This window comes from Spea bombifrons, chromosome 1, assembly GCF_027358695.1.
Source record: "Spea bombifrons isolate aSpeBom1 chromosome 1, aSpeBom1.2.pri, whole genome shotgun sequence".
Taxonomy (NCBI): domain Eukaryota; kingdom Metazoa; phylum Chordata; class Amphibia; order Anura; family Pelobatidae; genus Spea; species Spea bombifrons.
This window is the reverse complement of record NC_071087.1, coordinates 75,351,684-75,366,490: the sequence shown is the minus strand read 5'-3', so window position 1 is coordinate 75,366,490 and position 14,807 is coordinate 75,351,684. Positions and strand designations below refer to the sequence as shown.

General features: G+C 44.0%; 1 protein-coding gene and 1 long non-coding RNA gene across 2 annotated transcripts in view; one reads left to right on the top strand and one right to left on the bottom strand.

Annotated features, from left to right (window-relative positions):
• Positions 1–1,260: 1,260 nt before the first annotated feature.
• On the bottom strand, positions 1,261–2,698 carry LOC128491678 (uncharacterized). Its single transcript, XR_008354035.1, has 3 exons — positions 2,596–2,698; positions 1,472–1,543; positions 1,261–1,346 (listed from the first exon to the last, which is right to left on the bottom strand). It is a non-coding gene; the product is annotated as an uncharacterized LOC128491678 (long non-coding RNA).
• Positions 2,699–6,599: 3,901 nt separating this feature from the next.
• The window catches only part of C1H19orf44 (chromosome 1 C19orf44 homolog), a 30,100-nt gene continuing 21,892 nt past the window's right edge, over positions 6,600–14,807 (top strand). The window contains exon 1 of the mRNA XM_053463938.1: positions 6,600–6,681. The gene's annotated coding sequence lies outside the window, so the exon portion shown is untranslated. The remainder of the gene's footprint in view (positions 6,682–14,807) is intronic.

Sequence of the window (14,807 nt, the reverse complement as noted above, 5' to 3'; positions counted from 1 at the left end):
GTCAGTAACACAGCCCCTACCCCGATGGCGGCGCTGTCAGATCAATGAGTTCAGAGGGTCTATCCAGACCCTCCTGAGAACTCTTGAGAAAAATGTAACATAACTGACCATACCTGGGGACATCTTGGCTCCGGCTACCCGAAGCCTTCCCTTGCGGGATGCGGCCAGGACTGATATCGCTGATGTTGGGGGAGGAGTTCCCGCTGACATAACAGGAAAAACCTCCATTTAAAGGAGAAATTGGCGGGGAGCGGGGCGTGTCAAGACCCCCCTCCCGTGACCCGGAGGATTTGGATGCGTCGGAGAATTTCCGATAACTTCTATACCTTGGGGTTCCAAATTATATAGATATGTTTATCGAGCGGCTCGAGATAAATCAGACGCGCTGACAGGAGTGTATGTATAATAAGATCTCTGTTTATTAAGGCACATTATGGATTTGTATATATATGCTTATCACAAAGACCGGAAATAGCGCCCTATTCTAAACCAATCATTTTACATAAAATAGCAGTATGCCCATATTTATCAAATGCAAGGGAGGAGAGGGTGGGCAACAGATACTTGATGTAGCTTCCAAAATAACCTATCACCTGGTTTCAGCCGAAACCGGTTTTATCTCGAACACCGTGGTCCTGCATATTAGGGAGAACCAAAAGTGGGACAAAGTTCATCCTGTATTCCTCCACAGGTATTGACCCGGAGAACTATAGGAGCGGTGCTTCACCCAGGGAGATCTCCGGGTCAAACCCAGAGAGTTCCCAGGTATGCAACTGACAATATAATCACTGATTGTGCTCACTTTTAATTATACATCTTTGATCTGTAAAACAAAATACGTAATGAAAGCCAGTAATGACTTGCAGTTTATCAAGTTATCCATGGTTAAATGAAGTAGATTCTGACACCTCTGGCATTCAGTTAAAGGCACTCACCAGGATTTAAAATCATTACCTCACATAAAGAAGCAAACTCTTATACATAAAAAGAGAATGGACCAAGATTAAGGAAACCGATACTATAAATATGAGATCCTTGACCCCAGGCTGACTCAGTCCACTCTTGCCCTCTCCCAGAACTTAGGCTTGAGACGACTCCAGATGTATGGAAATTGTCTTGTTGAGTGTGTATATCTTGGCACCTACACCCATTTAAATATTTAACAGGATTTTAATTAGTTATTTTACGAAAAAAAAATCTTATTACAAAAACACCCCAAAACACAATTGAAAAATACGACACCTTATGCTTGAGGTAAGGCCAGTAGGCATCCCATGCCAAAGTAAGGACACTGACATTCATCACTGTTGATGATCTGTGGAGGTGGCCACAACACACAATTCAGTCTGAAAAGAATAACACATAATATACAAATAAACACAAAAAAGTTATTAAATTACAACCAAGTATGTCCTATCTCATAAGAATCCAGCGGAAAAAAAATATTTTCTACAATTCCTTTACTGCTCACCTAATTAATCTCCCAAAATTTGCACTGAAATCAAGCTCTCGGTTAAGGTTTTACCATCCATGGTTCCCATACCTGCCAAAGCAAATGCAAGTACTCATCAATGATAAGAATTACTCCTGATGCATAGGATTGATCAGATCATTATGACTGGATGACTCCCTCCGATTAGTCAGGAAGAGGAGGAAGGGCAACACTTCTGCATGGAGAAGATGGCTGTCAGTCAGCTCAGGAGAAAATCTGTACCCGACCCTACACCGCTTAAAAATGGGGATTCTAATATGGCAGCGCGTATACAGGGCCGGCGCCAGCTATAGGCAAGGGGCTGTGGGCAGCCGCCGTCATTCATCAGAAGTGCGGCCGCAGCTCGCAGTCACTTGATGGGAGGCAGACGGCTGCACTGGCAAAAGGGGAGGGGCTTGTGGGGGTAGAGCCAAGGGGCAGCAAAATTATGTTTTGTCTAGGGTGGCAAAAATCTTTGCACCAGCCCTGCGCGTATAAGATACTTGTTTGGCACCTTGGACTATTTTTACCGACCACAAACCAATCAAAAGGCTTAACTTACTGCTGCGTTCTTTTTCGCGTCCGCTGACGTACCAGGTAACGTTGCCACAATCCTGGTGATCATAGGCAGACCAGCACATCTACCCCAAGCCCCTCCCCCAAGCCTTTGACAGCTTCAGGGAAGCTGCTGCTTGGGTCTCAACGGAAGTGTGGGGAACAGCCACAACATTCCCCTGCCGATCGCTCCATGAGAGCTCTAGTGCAGTGTTAACCCCATCAATGTCACAGTTCCAGCATTTTAAGGGTTAATATACATTTTTCACAGGGCACTGCAGCTTCTGGTCTGCTGGCTTTACCGGCAATCATGTTCCAGTCTGGGACCAGGCTAAAAATTTCTTCACTCTCCACAAGAGTGTGGAGACCTGGCCCAACTCCCCTGCTGCCCGATCGCTCCATTAAGAGTGACCCGTTCAATGCTGTGATTATGTATCACTTAAGTGCAGCACTGCAGGGTTTAATATCTGTCACCACAAGCTTATGGGGACTAAATATCAGTCAATGCTGTGCTCCTATGGAGAATCAGCATTCAAAGAGTCAAAAGAGAGAAAAATAACAACACTTACCAGGAAGTCAAGGCTGCTTCCAGGTCAGCTGCGGTTCAAACTTGGCCAATAGGAGGGATCTGATGATTATGGCAGCCACTGGATGACCCTGCCCTAGAAAGAGAGAGGGGTCCTCTAAGTTAGTAATAATAATAATTAAAAACACAAATTATTAATAAAACATTTAATACATAATTATTACCTGATAACTTGGCAGCAACATTTTAGGTCACTGATTATTGATTGCTATACATATATAAGAGTACCGTTACATTCAATGAGGTTTTAAATGCCCAAACTTCTTAAAGCGATTACTCAGCTACCACTTTGAACACCACTGGACCCTCTACTTTACAATTCTTCTGGAACATCACAGCTCGAAACCACTGTTTAACCCCTTAATGACAAAGCCCGTACATATACGGGCTCAAAATGCATTGTTTTCAATGGGTTTAGGGACTGCCCATTGTCCTTAAGGGGTTAAAAGTATTTTTTTCATTGGTTCATGCACTGATATCCTCAGGACTCTGCAGGGTATTTGGATTTTAGTGCGTGATGTGCGCAACCTCCGCTACTTCCCTTCACTTCCACCTGCCCCACCAGGGGTTAATATATCAACAGAAGAAAAACGGGGCAAATAAGCACCACTGGGTAAGCTTATTTGCCCTGTGTTTCTTCTGTTGATATATTAACCCCTGGTGGGGCAGGTAGACTTTTTTCAGGATATATTAATTATGTGCATTCCTTAATTTGTGTTTTTTTATTTTTTGATTGCTGTAACAGGGGCGTAACTAGAGTATTTGGCACCTGGGGCGGATCCTGTATGTGGCACCCCCCCCACACACACACTTTAAAACTGCATAGCTGCTATCTTTATATACTGGCACAGACATTGAAGGTGGTACAGCATAACACCTATCATTATATACTGAGGCACACATTGACGGGTACAGCATTACACCTATCACTATATACTGAGGCAGACATTCACGGGGTAGAGCATAACACCTATCACTATATACTGAGGCAGACAATGACAGTGGTACAGTGTAATCCCTATCACTATACACTGAGCCAGACATTGACAATAGTGCAGCATAACCCCTATCACTGTATACTAAGCCAAACATTGATGTGGTATAGGCCTACCACTTCAGTGTCTGGCTTAGTAGGGATGCACCAAAATGAAAATTCTGGACTGAAACCAAAAATTCAGCATTTACTTGGCCAAAACCGAAAATAACCCCCCCACACCATAAAAAAAATCTCACACTTTTATTAAAAGTAAGTACCACATCAAAATTGGACAAAAAAATAAAATAGCAATATATATATATATATATATATAATTGTTAACAGCTATCGTGATTGCTAACAGCAGTCACACTCCTATCATGAGTAGCTATCATATATATATATATATATATATATATATATATATATATATATTAATATTGTTATTAATATTGTTCACATGTGAACTCAGCACTGGAGGCATAGAATCAGACATACAAATCCCGTATTTGCAGATATACAATAATAATGTACGGAAACAGCATTGCAGTTATAGATCAACTAGAAATCACATAAAAACTCAGCAATAAAAGGTATAGATAAAACCCCCTAAATTACAGGCATATATCACAGATTGCACACCCCAAAGCGGGCGTCCACATTGCCCACATAGAACCTGACCAGCACCCAAATTTCACACACACACATAGGACGTGCCATCTTTGCCCCCAAACAGCCCAGCATGAGTCTGCATTGTTCCCAAACAGCCGAGTGTACACCATCTTTGCCCCATAAACACGCTACCTGTGCCATCTTTGTCCCATAAACACCCTGCCTGTGCCATTTTTGTCCCATAAACACCCTGCCTGTGCCATTTTTGTCCCATAAACACCCTGCTTATACCATCTTTGCCTTTTTGACAAATCAACTATACACCTATGATTAACACAAACACTTTTACAGTCACTCACTAATTCACTTTCATTCACATAATCATTTATTCTTTCACACAAATTATTTACACATATTCATTGATGCATTCTCACAAATTCATTAATTCTCTCACTCATTCACACAATTCATTCACACTTTTAATCCATTCATTTTCTCTCTCATTCTGACTCTTTATTTCAATATTCTTGCTACCCTCCTTTCTCCCTATCTACCCCTTCTCACCCCCTTCTGCTCTATCTACCCCTTCTCACTCCCTTCTCCCCACTATCACCCCGTCTCACTCCCTTCTCCCTATCTACCCCCTCCTATCTACCCTTTCCCCCCTTTGAAGTTCACTTACCTTTCAGGAGTCCTGCGGTGGGGGTGCAAGGCCTCTGTCTCCCAGCTCTGCCACTGTATGGAACAGTATAGAGTGATGGGAGTTATGATGTACTTTAGAGCATAATTATATAATGAAAAAGACATTGGAAATGGTACAGCATAACACCCATCACTCTCACACATTTACGAATCCACACTTACCAATCCACACTTACCAATCCACAGATTCCACACATACCAATCCACACATACCAATCCACACATACCACACATACCAATCCACACATACCAATCTAGATTCCACACATACCAATCCACACATACCAATCCACAGATTCCACACATACCAATCCACAGATTCCACACATACCAATCCACATTTACCAATCCACACTTACCAATCCACACATACCAATCCACAGATTCCACACATACCAATCCACTCTCACTGTCACTCTCACTGAATGATTTCCTACCTTTCCTCTTTTCTTCCTATAGCAGTCAACTACTTTTCTTCCTCTTCGCTCCGCTTCTTCTGTCTTCTTCCGGGTTCAGAGGGCACGGACATCGGTGGGCGCGGCTTCAGTGTCGTGCGCCGGGATCTGACAACAAAACCAGCAGCAGTTACCGCGCGGATCGCAAGGAAGCGGTATCGGAGGTCTTTAACAGACCTCCAGCTCCCTTGAGTGATTTTAAGCCGGTTCAAGGAGGGGTCCGTCTCTGGAGGGGTGCCGGCAAGTTGGCACCCCCCTGATGAGCGGCACCTGGTGCTGACCGTCCACCCCCCCCCCGGCCCCCGCTACCGCTAGGTACGCTACTGTGCTGTAATATTTGATTTATTGTTTATATTATCCATATATTTATATATATTTATATTGTATTGTGTATTATCAATTCTTTTTTTGTCTAAATTAATTAAAGCATATATTTTTATACCTATTTTAGCGGTGTCAATTTTTCTTATATCGGGGGGGCATAAGACATATCAGGGGGGCACAGTGGCTAAAGGGACTATAACGCATATCGGGGGCACAGTGGCATCTCAGTGGCATATAGGGGGTAAAAGGCATATCAGGGGGCATGGTGGCATATCAAGGGTAAAAAGGCATATAGGAGGCTATAGGGCATATCAGGGGGCAGAGTGGCATAAAAGGGGTATAAGGCATATTGGGGCACAGTGGCATATCAGGGGACAGAGTGGCATATAGGGGGCTATAAGGCATATCAGGGGCGCACAGTGGCATATCGAGGGGTATAAGGCATATCGGGGGTATAAAAGGCATATCGGGGAACAGAGTGACATATAGGAGGTATAAGGGATATAATGGGGGCACAGGGGCATCTCTTACATATAGGAGGGTATAAGGCATATATGGGGGCAGAGTAGCATATAGGGGGGTATAAGGCATTTCTGGGGCAGAGAGGCAAGCTGGGGGTGAGATGTGCATAACTTGGGGCCAGGTTGGAAAATAAAAGAAAAGATAAACAAGAGCATTTTCATTATAGTATAGTTCCAAAAAGCTTTTCCAAGACGTTTGAGTTTTTTGTCTCTGAAATAGAGAGGGAAGGACTTGTAAACTACAATCAGAGAAACAACTAACCTTCTATCTAGTTTCAATAATCAACGATATATTACTGGAAACGCAACTTAAACACGACCGTTGCTAACGAAAACGAGGCTTGAAACGCAGCAGGCTGTTGGAAATGACGTCACAACTCACGCCGTTTTTAACGGTATAATAGGTTTTGATTGTTACCGTGGTTACAGACAATTGGTTGAATTGAGGCCGTCGCTTCGTTTCCATTCGCAGAGATAAGGTAAGAGCAAGTAGCGAGTACGTATGAAATAGTATGTACAGAATGAGACAGTAGCGGATATTGCTGGTAACTTTACTGAATAGAAATCGGCAAGGAGGGGTTTATTATTGACAACCCTCCAATCCAGCCAGTATTTCTAATAGTAGACACGGGGGAGCCTTAGGTTCTCGTATAATCTGCAATATACATAAAACCGAGTTTACGATCTCCAACTATCTACTAACGCATGTAGTATGTAATGTAATGTCCCTACATATAAACACGTCTGATAAAATAAACTGTATGGTGCCGTTATTAATACTATAAATCTCTGGTGGAGTCTATGTGGACGATCATCAGACTGCTACATCTATACTCCTAGTCAGGAAGGGAGGAGGGTTCATTGTCAAAACTCGTTTTGGCTAGTAGGCATGAAATAACAGCACTTCAAGGTGTTGTTGAACTACAGCTACAATGCTGTGAGGGCCCATGAATGGCTAACCATCAAAAGAATTGGAGCTGGGAGGGCCCATGAATGGCTAACCATCAAAAGACTAGGGAGCTAGTTTTACCTATTCAGCCCATCTGCTGTTTGGTAAGCCCTAATAGGCAGCAAGGTTTACCTCCCAGTGGCAATTACTGGTAATGCACTGTAATTCTTATAGGATTACTTTGTAGTTTTCAACCTGCCTATGACTGTGTAAACATTAAACCACTAATGTGCACCATAGTGTATAATGTGAAAATCATTCTGGTTATCTATAGGAACTTCATAAGCAGTGGTCTGTGAAAGATCATTTTTTTAAATTTATTACAGTAACCTCTTGATGTCAAGACATTTCGTAACATTTCCAACTGCACAACAAATAGAGAAATTTTGTTTTGGGAATTTGGCAAAAACTCCCCTTACAATTTTATTTCCCTACTACCTTCCATATAAAGGGACAGGCACCTCTCAGTTGCTGTGTTTGGACTAACCCACCTTTAATGTCAATTTACCTTGCTGTTGACAAGTATTACACAAATAACTAAAATAGATTATATTAATATGAAATATATCTTGCCCAGTCTTATGTAAACACTGTTATGGGTTGATCATGATCATGAAGTATATTATCATTGGTTGGGTTTTAATGACAATATGTACTCCAGTATTATGATGACATACTTTATGTAAATGTCTATGACGATATGAATAATAATTTGAATTTGTATAATACCAAAGGTTTTATTAATATTTCTAAAAAAACTTATCTTGGAGAGTAATAGATGGCACAGTTTCACAGTGGCGACTCTAGAAACATAAGATACCACAGTCAAAACTGGGGGGGCATTAATAATTTCCACCATTAAATCATACCACTGAAAACACACACACACAAACATATATACGGTATATATTTATTGCCAAAAGTAATGTGTTATGGAATGATACTTTTGTTACAACATAATACTTGATCATTCAACATGGGAAGCCTGAAGCCACAATTTAGTGCGACTAATCCTTGAAATTAATATTATAGAGTAAATAACACAATACCTTAACTTTTCCACTAAATGATTTCAGGGCCTTGAAAGTTTTGTTCCCTTAACCCCTTCAGGACCGGGATTTTGATACTAAGGTGTCGCTAAAGGACCGGAGCCGTTTTTGTGTTTTTGCTATGTCTTTCTTCAACTGTAATTTCTCTCTTATCAATTAGTGCACCCACACAAATCATATATAACGCATTTTTTTACATATTTGTATAAATACAAATTTTACACGCATTGAACCAATGGGAAAAAATTATCCAAAATATATTCATTAACTTGTCCTGATTTGGAAACCACCCAATATGGCCAGGATTTTCATCTATTTTGACCAGTATAGGGCAAATATTGCAAGGCATGCATCACGTTTTTAAAATGTAATTTTTTTCAAATTTGGCATGGTAGTCTAATAACTGCAATAGTTGCCCCAGATACTGATTATCCCCCCAAATTATATGTTTATGAACAGTAGATAAGTCAAAGTGTACAACTAGAGTCATTTTGACACTTTTCAAACAGGAATTTTATCGCCAATTGCTGCCAAAAGTTTTTTTGCATATGTTGCAATGTTGCTTTAGATTTCATATTATATTTTGTATAGAATATGTGCAACTGCAGAAAAAAACACCAAATTGTGTTCACCAACATCCCCCGGTTCCAACAAGGCCTCACATGCATGGTTCATGCGTTTTTTGAGGAAACTATGAGGGCAAAACTCGAACATGCGCACTTTAGTTTCAAATTTGGAATTTTCAGAAATTTACTGGGCCCCCCACTGTAAATTACCCCATACAAGTATATATTTATGAACAGTAGACAAGTCAAGGTGTTCAACTAGGGTAGTTTTGACAGTTTTCAGCCAGCCATTTCTTCACTGATGTCTGCCAAACTTCACAGGGAAATTATTTTATTGCTTTTTTAACACATCAATTTCAATGTTGCACTGAATTTCTTGCCCATCATAAGTGCAACAGTGGAAGAAAACACCACATTTTGTTCACCAACATCCCCCCGGTACCAACATCCCCCGGTTCCAACAAGGCCTCACATGCATGGTTCATGCATTTTTTGAGGAAGCTACGACTGCAAAACTGGAACGTGCGCATTTAAATTTTTTAAGTATTTTTTTTTATCAGATTACTTGTAAGTGACAGGTTTAGGCCGCTGACATCAATCAGGGAGACCGATCAATAATCAGCGACTTAAAATGTCACCGATGTCAGGTAATAATTATGTTTTTTTTTAAATTTATTAATAATTTGTGTTTTTTCATAATTACCCTAGATGACCCCTCTCTCTCTTTGTAGGGCAGGGTCATCCATGGGCTGCCATAATGATCCGATCACTCCTATTGGCCAAGAGCAGGCCCGGACTGGCCATCGGGCACACCGGGCATTTGCCCGGTGGGCCAGGCCACGGCAGGGCCAGATTGACTTAGGGGCTGATGGAGCTGCAGCTCCAGGCCCCTACCTTAAAATAGGCCCAGTCAGGACCGGACTGACTGGGCCTATGCGGCCTCTACGGCCGCATTAACGCAGGGCATAAGGCGCACCTGCCCCTTAAGCCTGCTGCGACCGGGTCCGCCACTCTAAGGAGCCAGGAAGCCCCCACCAGGGCCGGCCTTACGGGTGTGCGGCCGCACAGGATTTAAATTAAAACATCGGGGGTTTTTGGGTTGGTTTTTTTTTTTTTTTTTTTTTTTTTTTTTACTTTATTTAACATCCTCCATGTTAAATAAAGTTTTTGTGGCGGACCCGGTCGCAGTTGGAGTGATCAGGCAGCGGGGGGGGGGTTGTGTCAGGTCCCCATACTTGTGTGGGGATCCAATCAACACACCACCCCCTTCCCTGACGCTGCAATCGCGGTTTCAGCCTACAGAATCACTCCGTGGGAGTGATCGCAGGCTTGGGGGCGGGCTTAGAGTGGCTGTGCTGGTCTGCCCAGTCTCCTGGGCAGACAGCAGCAGCGCCCCCGCGATCACCACGATTGTGGTGGTGTCCCGGTCCTGAAGGGGTTAAGTGACTACAAATTCAGGAGGGCGTTTTATCTCTGCATAAGTAAAAATGAAATAATTCCTATTGTAAGTTAAGTGCCAGGAAACAGATGACCAAACACACACACCAGGACAGGCTCTGCCACACCTTCACCCAAACACACACACCAGGACAGGCTCTGCCACACCTTCACCCAAACACACACAACAGGACAGGCTCTGCCACACCTTCACCCAAACACACACACACCAGGAAAGGCTCTGCCACACCGACACCCAAACACACAGACCAAGACAGGCTCTGCCACACCGACACCCAACCACACAGACCAGGACAGGCTCTGCCACACCGACACACACACACACACCAGGACAGGTTCTGCCACACCGACACACACACACCAGGACAGACTCTGCCACACTGACACCCAAACATACACAGGACAGGCTCTGCCACACTGACACCCGAACACACACACTAGGACAGGCTATGCCACACCGACACCCAGACACACACACCAGGACAGGCTCTGACACACCAACATCTGAACACACACCCACCAGGACAGGCTCTGCCACACCGACACCCAATCACACACAGGACAGGCTCTGCCAAAAAAACACCTAGAAACACACACCAGGACAGGCTCTGCCACACCAACACCCATACACACATCAGGGCAGGCTCTGCTACACTGATAACCAAAAACACACAAACAGCAGGGCACAATCTACGACACAGACATCTACATCAGGATGGATTTTCCACACTGGGTTGTCGTAGTGTTTTTGCCCCATGTGTATTGATGCCTCAGTCAGCACCCTTTTAGTATTGATTAATGTGGTGCCTTCACATGGGCGTAGGAACCCCCTAAAAATCTGGAGGGGACTGCATTTTCCCTCATCAGATCCCCACTTTCTCCCCATCTCTCACTATCTACCCCCTCTCCCCCTTCTCACACTATATACCCCCTCTCCCCCTTCTCACACTATATACCCCCTCTCCCCCCTCTCCCCCCTCTCACACTTTCTTACTATCTACCCCCGCCCTACCCTCCCTTCTCACACTAGCTACCCTCTCCCTATCGCCCCCCTTCTCACTAGCTACCCTCTCCCTATCGCCCCCTTCTCACTAGCTACCCTCTCCCTATCGCCCCCTTCTCACTAGCTACCCTCTCCATACCGCCCCCTTCACACTAGCTACACTCTCCCTACCCCCCTCTCACCAGCTACCTTCTCACTACCCCCTTCTCACTAGCTACCCTCTCACTACCCCCCTTCTCACAAGCTACCCTTTCCCTACCCCCCCTTCTCACTGTCTACCCCAGGGGTGTCCAAGTTTTTTCTGCAGTGGACCACTTCATCAGAACTGTATACGTGCGCGGGCCGCACTCATTTTTCACTGTGAGAAAATATGGCCTTTAATAAAATATGCAGATTAAAATAAAGTAAATGACACAAAACCTTTACTTTTCCTCTCACTGATTTCTGGGCCTAGAACGTTTTGTGACTACAAATTCAGGACTCAGGATAATTAAAAATGAAATAGTTCTATTTATTCTAGGGATGCACCAAAATGAAAATTCTGGACCAAAACATTCACGGTTCACTTAGCCAAAACTGAAAATGACCCCCCACCTTTAAAAATAATAATAAAAACTCAAATTTTTTATAAAAGTAGGTAACACACCACAATTGGACAAAAAAAATAGCAATATGACTTGGCATGATAGGAGTGTGATTGCTGTTAGCAATCACACTCCTATCATACCCAGGCAGCCAGTACATGCTGGTACAGGGTGGCTGTAAGTGATGTGCAGACCCCATATTGCTGGCAGCATCAATACACAAGGGGGCAGCTAGCTAGGTTTCAGCATGAAAAGAAAAGAGTGATACTCAGCGCTTAAAATGCCAGATATCTGGTGTAATAACACAACTTAAACAAGTATAATACCTTGGTGCTGCAGGTTTCAGCATGTACTGCTGACTTGGCATGATAGGAGTGTGATTGCTAACAGCAATCACAGTCCCATCATGCCTAGGTTCCAGCACTTACACATCCAACCAGTAAATGCTGGAACCTAGGCATGTTAGCAATCACACTCCTATCATGTCAAGTCAGCCAGTACATGCTGGTACTGGGTGGCTGTAAGTGATGTGCAGACCCCATACTGCTGGCAGCATCAATACACAAGTGGGGCAGCTAGCTAGGTTTCAGCATGTACTGGCTGACTTGGCATGATAGGAGTGTGATTGCTAACAGCAATCACAGTCCCATCATGCCTAGGTTCCAGCACATACACATCCATGCTATCACACACACACTCATTCATTCATATACTCATTCATTCACAGATTCATTCCCTCAATCACGCATACTCATTCAAACACCCTTCCCACCCCCTTACCTGCACCGCAGCTCCTTGATGCCGCTCACAGACTCCAGCAGGGGGCGCGGCCTCCCTCTGCGTTCTCTGGTACTGCACTGAGGAAGCAGGATGTGATGCGATGTCACGTGAACTCTGCTGGGTTCCGCTTCCTTGTGCAGTACAGCAGGGCTCTTGTTGTAGCAGGGCTCGAGGTGCGGAACACGTAAGATCGGCTGCCCTGGCTGCAGGTCTTACGCGGGCCGCACCTCGAGGTCTTGCGGGCCGCATTTGCGGCATTTCTATTGGGGGGGTTCCTACGGCCCTGGGGGGGATTTCTTCATAATCGGTCCCCCCCCGCATCAGTTACTGGGGGGGATCTGTCCCCCCCCCCGGTTCCTACGCCCATGTGCCCTCACACCCTTGTATGATCGCTTCCAGCCACCACTATTTGTATTAATGCCCCCAGCAAGCCCCTTTATTATTGATTTATGTGATGGCCCCATCACATATACGCATTAGAAGTACATTTTTAACTACATAATCAGTACTTCTCTTTGAAGTAAAGACTACGATTGAACTATGATTTGAAAATAACAGCTGAACTGGCAGTTTCTTTAATATAGGGCTGAAACTAATGATTATTTTAATTAGATCGATTAGTTGGCCGATTATTTTTTCGATAAATCGGATTAAAAAAAATCAAATTTTTTTCATTTAAAATAATGTAATAAAAAACTTATAATTTACACTTTCATCTCTTTATCACAATGGCATTTCCCTATTCACCTTCTTATTTTACTGACATAATAATAAAAGCTACAAGAACCCAAACATAGTGTTTGTCAAACTAGGTTTTAATACAAAGTTATTAGTAAATATTAATTTATATGTTAACTATTTTTCATATTTAATAAAAACTATGAGAAAAAAGCATTGTTTATATTTTCTTTTATTTACCAAACTGCCCCCAGTTATGCACATCTGACCCCCAGCTTGCCACTCTGCTCCCAGATATGCCTTATACCTCCTATATGCCAGAGATTCCACTGTGCCCCCTGATATGCAACTGAGCCCCCTGATATACCTTTTACCCCCAGATATGCCTTATGCCCCCTGATATGCCTAATATCGATATGCCTTATACCCCCTATATGCCTCTGTGCCCCCGATATGCCTTATAACTTCCAATATGCCAATCGCCCCCATTTATGCCTTATACCTCCCTATATGCCACTGTGGAACCTGATATGCCGCCCTGCACCACCCTGAAATTCATTATACTCCCTGATTCACCACTCCCTCCCCCAGATATGCCACTCAGAAATTCGTTATACCCCCCATACACCGCTCTACCTCCCCCTATACACCACTCTGCCTCCCTGAAATTCATTACACACCCATACACCACTCTGCTACCCTGAAATTCATTATACCCCCATACACCACTAAAACTCACCCATACACCACTCTGCCCCCCCTCCCCATATACCACTCTGCCTCCTTCCCCTCTCCCATACACCACTCTGCCTCCTCCCCCCTCCTATACACCGCTCTGCCTCCCCCCCTCCCCATACACCACCCTGCCTCTCTCCCGACTCCCTGGTGTTTTGTGAACCTCCGTTGCTGACAGGCACTGTGACAGAATGACCTGTCATACAGGAGTCCAAGGTACTCAGAGATGGCTCCAGCCTGGCTGCCAAACAGGCAGGAACTCTATTGTGTTAATTAATCCCATCGATAGGATTGCTTCCTGGGGATTAAAGGTTGGGTTGAATTCATGTATCTGTTAATTTATGTTAATGAAGTTCTGTGGCTATATGAGTCTATGTTTTACAATAATAAACTGTTCATTCCTGCTGTACTCAATTCAAGGTAGTTGTGTCTACTTATTGGGTACACATAGCAGGGTTCCAAGGTGCGCATGCTGGCTGGTGCTGGAAGTTATTCCGGGGGCAACAGGATGGTACTGGGTGATCTCTGGGAGTTACTACAGCTCTCTTGGTGAACCCGTTACAGGCACTTTCACTGCAGCTTCATAGAAGCCTCAGCGGAAGTGAAGGGGAGTAACGGAGGCTGTCTGTGCGCATTGTGCAGACCCCCACCAGCTGACAGAGAGGATGATCCTCTACAAGAGACTTTGATTCTCTGTCAGCCAGTGGGGGTCTGCACGATGCGCACAGACGGCCTCCGTTACTCCCCTTCACTTCCGCTGGGGCTTCTACATTATGTGATACTGGCCTTGCATCGGAGGAGCC